General features: G+C 45.8%; 2 pseudogenes; both read right to left on the bottom strand.

Moving 5' to 3' along the window:
- Positions 1-551: 551 nt before the first annotated feature.
- LOC142559364 (uncharacterized) lies at positions 552-1,506 on the bottom strand (annotated as a pseudogene).
- Positions 1,507-3,856: 2,350 nt separating this feature from the next.
- On the bottom strand, positions 3,857-5,128 carry LOC142559363 (uncharacterized; annotated as a pseudogene).
- Positions 5,129-9,265: the final 4,137 nt, after the last annotated feature.

The following is a 9,265-nucleotide window of genomic DNA, read 5'->3' as shown; positions in this document are numbered from 1 at the left end:
CAACATTGTTTTATTAGCTGCACCGACGCCATACTATCTTGCGATGTCCTCCAACGGGCTTTAAAAAAAGACTTTGACATCAACGCTCATACTGTGCGATACCTGCTGTCGACCCCTGATAATAGAGCACCTTTTGATATGTTTTTTCTCATCGGAATGCACAGTTTGTGGAAAAAGCGAATGATGGACCGAAACGCCGAAACGCTTGTACCTACAAGGGTGAATTTCATCCAAATGACCCTACACCTAAAGTGGGTTTAGAATGGACTTGATACCCAGCCGGACTGGTACCCCATTTTGGTGAGGTGCCTATCTTTACCACCCTTCTAAAGTGAAGCCACATTTCTACCCGCAGTGTGAACGATGCCTTTTCTCTGAGTGACTATCATTGTGCTCTCCATTCTCTGACTATGCACAACTGGTGAATATCGAGTTGTTGTTACGGTAATAAATACCATGACAGAAAAAAGTGAGGAGTGGTGCAGTGTATGTTTTTTATTACATGGAAAAGAAAACTTAAGGTGTATAACAAAGTGGACACAACTGCACACTTAAAACTCAGGCAAAGATACACATGCATCCAAGTGCATCCAGGCTGGCGGAAGTTCCTGCACAGCGTACACTATTCTTACATACGCAGCACTTTCGCGAAAAAAGGATTTTGTAGTTCGCGGGCTTTCGGCATGGCGATCACAGAGTCTACTTTTCCACAGGCTATATAAACCAAGTAAAATGAACATGTCATAGGGAGGACCACCTGTAACCTTAAACGGTAGAAACCTAATTGAGTATGGAGTCATGTTAATGTCCTTTTTAAGCGTCCGTTGTAGAATGTCCCAAAAAATACATGTCCCTACAGTCTATGAAACACTGATCTATGGTTTCGGCACGTGGACAGAGCCGACAATTTGTTGACGACGGCACAAAGTCACCCCTCGAATTCAACCAAGTTTTAACAGGGAGTGTTTCCGAATGCAATTTAAAGAAAAATGTTTTTACTCCAGGAGGCACACACATTTTTCGGGCGCGTTTAAGTACATCCTGATTAGGTCGGTTTAAATAAGGTGCACGATACAAAGGATCTGAGAAAATAGAGTCAACCAGTGGCGCAGAAATTGCTTTTCGACTCGCTGTGAACACGTACTCCAGACTGAAGCTAACATTCAAGGAAAGAAATGTGTCAACAACCTCCTTGAGAAAGCCTCACGGAGCCTGTGGGACATCTTTGACATTTGATGACACTACTATGTTAAGAACATAATGAACTAAACGCAGTTGCAACATTTCACGCAAGAACGGATGGTCACTGTCTCGAAAGAAAAACAGGCGACAAACAATTTGCCTCACGAAGAGGTGTACTAATCCTAGACGACCAAGTTCAAGGGGGAGAAACAGATTGTCGCGCCGCATCCATTCACAGCTCGAACTCCAAATGAATGTCGCAAATACGCGATGCGGTGCCTGAAGGCGAAGTCTTGAGCAGTGCAGTACTTGGAGCACATACATAAGACGGGAAGTTAAGAAAACGTTACACACTTCAGCACGAAAGAACACTGACAAATTCCGCCCTCGCCATGAATTGACTTTACGTTGAATTTTGCCAACTTCTCCCGACCAATGAGCGTTGCTATATCTATACTGTGAGAGAGGCACACCTAAATAACGCAGATCCATTGAATTCCTGCGTAATGCGATGGCATTGTGGCCCATAATCCAAACCAAAAACCTGAACTTTTTTCAAAGTTAACGCTTGCACCAGAAGCAGCACAAAATTCTTCTGTAATTGCAAGAGCAGTGTTTACACTCTTTTTATCGGTACAGAAAAAGGCCACGTCGTCTGCATACGCAAGAACCCAAACCTCATTAGTCAGTACTTTAAACCCTTTGAAATGTTGTTCTTTAAGGATGCCAATACAAAGTGGCTCTAAATACAAGCAGAACAGAAGCGGTGACAAGGGGCATCCTTGTCGTACTGATGATAAAAGCCTAATCGGATCGTAGCGAGAGCCATTCAGTATAAGCCCCGTTCAGCCATTATAACATATCCTGACGCCTCTAAGGAGCAGAGATCCGATATTTATATGCTCTAGTAAAGTAAACAGGAATGAGTGATTCACCCTGTCGAACGCCTTAGCCAGATCTAGCTGTACCATTGCCACCTGTCCCATCCCCTCAGCTACACACTCTAGCACCGATCTCGCAACATGAATGTTCGTCTGAATGGACCGTCCCCTGATGCCACATGTTTGATGATCACCGACCACAGATCTTACTACAACTTGCAAATGGTTAGCTAATACCTTAGCAAAAATTTTATAATCCACATTGCATAAGGAGAGATCCGTCAACTTTTTGCAATTTCTTTTCATCATCACTTTTAGCTATAAGGACGGTGTCTCCTTCGTACATTGTGGCGGTTAGGTACCCTACGTCCAAGGCCTCTCGGTACACCTGAAGTAATAATGGCGATAAGAGGGAACAAAAACACTGATAAAATTCGGCAGTAAGGCCATACGGGCCGGGCGTTTTGCCCTTCGCTAACGAATCGATGCATGAAGTTACCTCATTGATATCAATGTTTTCGTTTGTATAATTGTACTCATCCTGATTTAACTGGGGCAGCAACGATACAATTTTTTGGCAGCATCTGTATCCAATGGCATATGGTCTCGGAATAGTTTTTGATATTGTTCAAAAAATGCTTTAGTTATTAGAGTAGGCTCGTTAACAATGATTACACCATACTCTATCTCTAGTATTTGTTTAGACAGTCCGTGTCGGCGCTCGTCACCAAGGGCCCTACTGCAAGGCTGTTCTTCCAGGAAACGCTGCTCTCGCGCCCGCACTAGTGCAGCTCTGTATTTTTCTGCGTTCAAAGTTTGTAACTGTGCCTTGACTTTATGAATATCATCAATATATTGACCCGGATGTATGCATTCAAGCTCATGCAATTCACTCAAAAGTCTATACAATGCTTTGTAATTATTTTTTTTTCAAAGGCTAATATTGATGATTCTTCGATAGCTATCACTTTAGCTTCCTGTTTGAATAATTCCCACAAGGCAAAGAGTGGCAAGTCCTTGCGGCAAGACACATGAGCTATAAGCTCAGTAATACGATTTAAGAAACACTCACGCGAAAGTAACTGGTTCTTAAACTTCCACAGCTCCGAGCACATACGCCGACTTTAGTACCGACGGCTGCCAAAAGATGCTGAGACTAGGCAATGGTCACTAAAGAATATAGGATGCACAGTGTAACCATGAATAAGAGGTAGCGCGCAAAGTGAAACGTAAATTCGGTCAAGCCTTGCATGCGAGGTACCCTGGAAGTGCGTATATCGACATCCCGCCTTTTCATTTTCCCCAATGTCCACAAGCTGATAATCACATATGAGGCGTTGCAACGCATCACTACTTGGATCATGTCTCAGCTTCAGTGGCGTACGATCTTGCGCGTTACATTTCTAATTAAAGTCTCCAAAGAGGACCAATGCACGATCAGTACAGAAATGATGTTCTAGAGATAAGAAGAAACACTCGCGTTCACGTAACTTGCTCGGGGCCATAAACACACAAATCTAAAGCTCGTGCCCCTGATATCAATATCGCAGCAGATTAGGCGCCCTTCCCTATCTGTAAACAAATGTAGCAAACCACATTGTAAATGTTTGCTAACAAATAACATACAGCCTCCGGAAACGCCTACTGCATGGCTGACACAAACATTATAGTCAGATATGAATAGAGATGGAGCTATTTCTGTGTTTTCGTCGGATTCAATCTTTGTTTCTGGGATAGCAGCAATATCTAATTTTCTATTGCGTAACAAATGAAGAAGCTGCACTTGCCGTTGCTTACTTCGTAAGCCACGGACATTTAACGTGCCAAAATGGAAGGGAAGAGCGCACGCCGTGATTACCTATGTAGGTGCAGCGACGCTGCTCAAGAGGTGCACCACTCCCATCTTGATGAGGTGATGCACTATGGACTTTTTGTGGCACGTTAACACAAAGGTCATCAACAGGTGTAGGTGTTCCCCTGAGCGGTTTTGCCAACTTTGACACCTTGGGAACGCGAGCCTCCTTTGCAGAGGGCGACGGATTGTCGGATAGCGCTGGACGCTTCTTGGCAGCTTCGCACATCGATCCAGATTCCACTGACGGTGGGCGATCTTGAACTGGTGGAGATTCTGCCCAAGACACAGTTGGTTCGTCGTCAGGTGCCTTAGTCTCATCCTCGCTCGCAGGCTTCTGGCTAAGGCTAATGTCAGCCGATGACGGCTTAATCTGTTCTTGTCGATGAGTCTCAGGGAGTGTTTCGCCATTTGCGTCCTTAACTTCGCTTACGTCAGTTAGATGATCGGTGATGGCATCATCCTCAGTTGGTCTATTTCCACGAAGTTTGTCAGCGTAGGTTGCGATGCATGCATCTGCAGGTTGACCATAGCGGTGACAGTTACTGCAGCGCGGTGCAGTACAGTGTCTTCGAATATGCCCAACTCTGTTGCACCGGAGGCAAAGTGGTGGTCGGCCAGGAATCAAGATAAGGCACTGGTGGCCATATATGCTCAATAGATGTGGCAGATTACTGGCAGAAACTCCATCTTTCAATGTGAACGCGACGTCTTGATTAGTCATTTACCAGCCATCCATGCCGTCACACCGCCACATTTCTCTCGTGATGGACTGCACTGTGCCATATGGCTTTAGCGCTTCAACAATCCGTCTCTGTTCGAGGTGTGGGGGAAGCCAAAGAAGCTTCATCTTGATATTTTTGCATTCCGGGTCTATGACAAGGCACTTGAGGCCTTTCACCAGCAACTCGCCTTTGTCGACAAGTTTCTGTTTCGCGATGCTGTTAACACATGTGACTAACCACGAATGGCTCATCTGGTATTGTGCAGCGCCGAGGATATCAGGTGCATTTAGCACTGAAAGGAGAGCATTGCGAAAGTCCGGGGCGCGATACGGCTGCCCTGCCAGGTCAGCATGCAGGAAAACTGAATTGAGAACGGTGTTGCCAGTCGGTAGACGAGGGAGAACGACTTTATAATTGCCGGAATCGGTAGTTGACGGTGGGTGTGATCCTCGGCCGAGGGCCGATGCGCTGTTTCCAGCGGAGCTCATCGCAAACGTGGCTCAGAATCGTGAGGTCACAAGTTCGAATCCTCGACGGGGACGTTTCTTTTAAATTTTTTTTACTTTATTTTTTTTCTTTATTGTACTAACAAATTTACATAGCCTTAAGGAGGTCTCTGTCAATTTTTAATTAAATATTAATGAAGAACTACAGAACTTTCTACTACTGGACGTCACACTACAGACAACACAACTACAGAAACAACATCCCAAAATACGACAGACTGAAATTTCCTGTTGTGTTTTTCAACTGGGTGCTGTGGGGAAGGTGAAAAAATATTTTTTTGTGTGTCACATGACGGCACAAATGAACCACCACAACGCATCGTCTCGTGGGATCTCGCTGCGTAGTTCGTCAGCGTGTCTGATAGCGTGTTGATTTGGCTTGTCTCGTATGTTCCGATGTACGACTTTATAAAAGTCAATGCACCTTTGGCGTCAAATATAAATAACAACATTAAACCCACAATGTTCCGGCATTCAAAATATAAAGCACGACTTTGTAAATGTCATGGCACCTTTATGCATGAAATGTTTATGAGAAATTTATAGCCATAAAGTTTCGGTATTGAAATTCATACGCTCCGTAGAATTCGAGGCCTTCGCGACATGCCGCGACGGTCCCGCTCGTCGTCAAAACGCACTTGAAACTTTGAGCTCGGAGGGGTATCCTTGCGCTATGTTTACCGGTGCATGGACGTTGCCGCGAAATCCAGCCCTAGACGGTGACACACAAACACAGGCGCTCACGTCGGGGCTATCACAGCCGCCGTCGCTCGTGGAAGTAACCACTGCCGTGAATACAACTCTGTCGGAGCCTCACCCTGACATAGGGACCATCACGAACGGCTACCTATTGACCGTAGAGGCTAACGTCTCGTGCCCCGCACTTGGCGAGTTCTTCGTGGTGGGTCGACTCGTGCTCCACCTGCCGCCGCTTGCGTCGCTGCGCCGCTCCATCCGCTCGGCGCTCGGCCGGTCCATAACGAGACGGACCCGGTACGTGCGTATCGCACACAGACCCCGTAGAAGCTGCCAGAGGAAGTCAACCCAGCGAGCCTCCGTCTACCCTCGTCCTCCGCGACACGTCGCCTGCTATACCTTTCCCCACTTTCCTGAACGCCACCTGCACTAGGCGGCGCTCCTCCGTGCATTCGGCAGCGCGATATTCTCTTTTCTACGTCCAGGCGCCTTCATCCTTCGGCGCTCGCTTGCGTCGCGGCGATGCATATAATCTCGCCGATTTCACAGACGGGAAGTGCGTGCTTGCGCGTAGAAAATAACTGCGCATCCTACACGCAATGGAAAAGAATGATCAGCCTTCCAGGAGAAAAAGCGAAAGGAAAGTTTGTTTTGCAGTTCTGCATAAAGAGTGGAGCACTGACAGCGACAGAAAGGTCGAGCGTTGCGCTTGAATTTCACGGACAGCCAGTGCGAAATTTCGGCGCGGCGCAGTACGCAAGGCAACTGCTGCTGGGTGAAAGGAACAGCGCCCTTGCAACTATACCAGGCGCAGACGTCATGAGGGGGTGTTGCGAATTGCGTTTCAGGTATTCCGCTTCGTTGGTGCACGAGATGATCGTCGGGCTTGGTCTGCGCCCAGTGAAGTACGGTATAGCCTGACGTTTATTCCCCGTTCCACTGCTAGCATCGCATGCGCGCAGCAGCTACGCCGGAACGCTAGTGTAGTTGTAAGTGGCGGGCGCACAACGCTCACGCAAGCAGTAGAAGGCCGAACGCGGCACTACCTGGCTCTGCCGCCGAGATGAGTCAGTGCAGCGTTGATAGTGCGTCGACATTTGCTTCGTCGTTCCGGCAGCCAAGCGCACCTGCGTTTCTCCATGCCCAACCTTCTGCGTGCGCGCCGCACACGAGCCGTCAAGCGGAAACGCACGATAAGGGCGACGGCTGTTTTTCGCCTGGAGCGTCCTTGCATAAAAAGCAAAGAACGAAACTGCAGAAGTGCCACTGGAGTTGGTTTAGTATGCGCGAGCATGAGGTGTTAAATTGGGCCACCCCGACTTTAACTTGGCCAATGTCCATATGCCCACGTCTAGCCCACTGTATGGCTGAAGTTGTACTTCCCGCTGTACGGCTATTAGTGTATATTGTTTTTCATAGTGATCTTAGCAGCTGGAAGCGGCTCAAAGCTCGCCGGTTAAACTTGAGTTAGCTGAGACTACGTAATTGACACAGGAAACACGCCAAGGTTCACCAACCAAAGTGCCCCAGGGTTCTCAGGCGCCATTTTGAATTTGGAGTCCATCGAAATATAGCCTCTGAAGTGTCCGGTGGAATTCCATGCGAATAAGTTGCGTGTAGAATGAAGTGCCTGTAAAATATCTGTAAACTCTGGAAGACATGGTTACTATAGTACATAGGCCAGAGGTCGTGGAAGTTTTTGTATTGCCACCCATTTATTTAACTGCATTTTATTGCCCCATACGGTTGCCAACTGCTAAAGAGCTGAAATAATATTCGTCATTTAATTATTTGCTATTTTCTATTGACTAATGCATCCAAAGTACCTGTAGCAGGCATTATAAGGGGACAGGGAAGATAATTAAAAAATTCACAAAGCTAACACTGGTTACGCAGCACGCCACATGTTTATGTTTATACTACTGCAAATCGCCAATTAAATGCAATCTGGGACCGACTTAGAAAACACACCGTTTGAAGTTATCTTGAAACGTCGCTTGGCAAGCAATTTCAGGCTCAAGTAGTATGAACGTAAAAAGGCTTACTACACAGGTCAGTTTCGCATGTAGGGTCTTTCCCTTTAAGGCCACGGTGAACTCTTAAGGGCACGTAGTCAGGTCGATAAATATATTTCGTGCGATAAATGCCATTTTTTGTGAAAACTACAATGAAACTGCATAAAATCTGAAATTTACGATGTTTCGCCAGCACGTATAATCTAGCTTCTTTCTTCCTTCGTTGTACTAACATTTTTGGTATGCTTCCCAAATACAAACCACGCCTATTGTTCCGCATCCTTCTAATTTTTCTCTGCACGCTTAGGTGCATGGATCCTACACCATGCTGGCGCATTCAAGTATCGATCGGGCGTTGGTCACATAGAGTATGTAATCTGCTTTTATGCAATACTGCCTTGCATTTCCTTTCATAAATCCTAGAACAAAAAGCGCTTTGGCAGTTATATGATCATTACGAGGTTTCCTAGAAAAACTGGGTAAGAAATACACTCCAAAATTCCTTAAATGCGAAACAGTCAACCGCTGAGTCCCTTTGTTATGATTATTTTACCAAAGCACATGTCTTTTTCTTTAAACAAAAGACTTGAACGAAGATTTTTTTTCGGCTACGCTAATGTCTATATGCAATGTAGTGTATCGAATTTTCACAATCATCGATTTTGATAATTACCCCTTCCAATACACTATCATCCATAAATATTAGCACCGAAAAATTAATATAATCGCGAAACACAATTCAAGAATACAGTGGGCAGGGCACTGACGCTTGAAGCATTCCAAATGTCACGTCAGCCTCACTCGATGTGTCGGAATTAACCCTTTCAATCACGTTGTCTTAATAGGGGAACGCGGCTTTCTTCGTTACCTTTTTCATCAAAAAACGAAGGAGTCACCCTGCACACTGGTGCGTCTAATATTCGAGACATAAATAAGCGTATTGTAAATAACTGCGCACAGGAAACTGGGCTTGCTGCTGGTCAATTTTTCATCTAACGAATTTCCGATGTTTTCGATTGGATCGCCTATACCGAGGCGGTGGTTCAGTGTTGTTTGTCTCATCAAAAATCTGCCATAGAGCTACTATAGCATACCAGATAATGTCCCCAGACTGCGAAATGTTAGCACTCGATATAATACTACCTGGTTGCACACCTTTTCCTATATTTAACACGTACTTCCCCGCTGGAGTGCAAGATACCCGTTATCTAGATACATCTATTGCTCGCAGTCAGAAGAAAATCACACCAGTGCGAGATTTTAATTCTCATCATGTATCGTGGGGTTTCCGAACGGGCACTTGTGGCAAACGCTTGTTGGATTGGGTCTTAGCGAATCATTTCTCTTGCTTAAATTCGAGAGCACATTCTTTCGTTCGTGGTCAGTCGCGATCTGCCCTAGACCTCAC

Source organism: Dermacentor variabilis, chromosome 10, assembly GCF_050947875.1.
Source record: "Dermacentor variabilis isolate Ectoservices chromosome 10, ASM5094787v1, whole genome shotgun sequence".
Classification (NCBI taxonomy): Eukaryota; Metazoa; Arthropoda; class Arachnida; order Ixodida; family Ixodidae; genus Dermacentor; species Dermacentor variabilis.
This window is presented reverse-complemented; position numbering and strand designations above follow the sequence as displayed.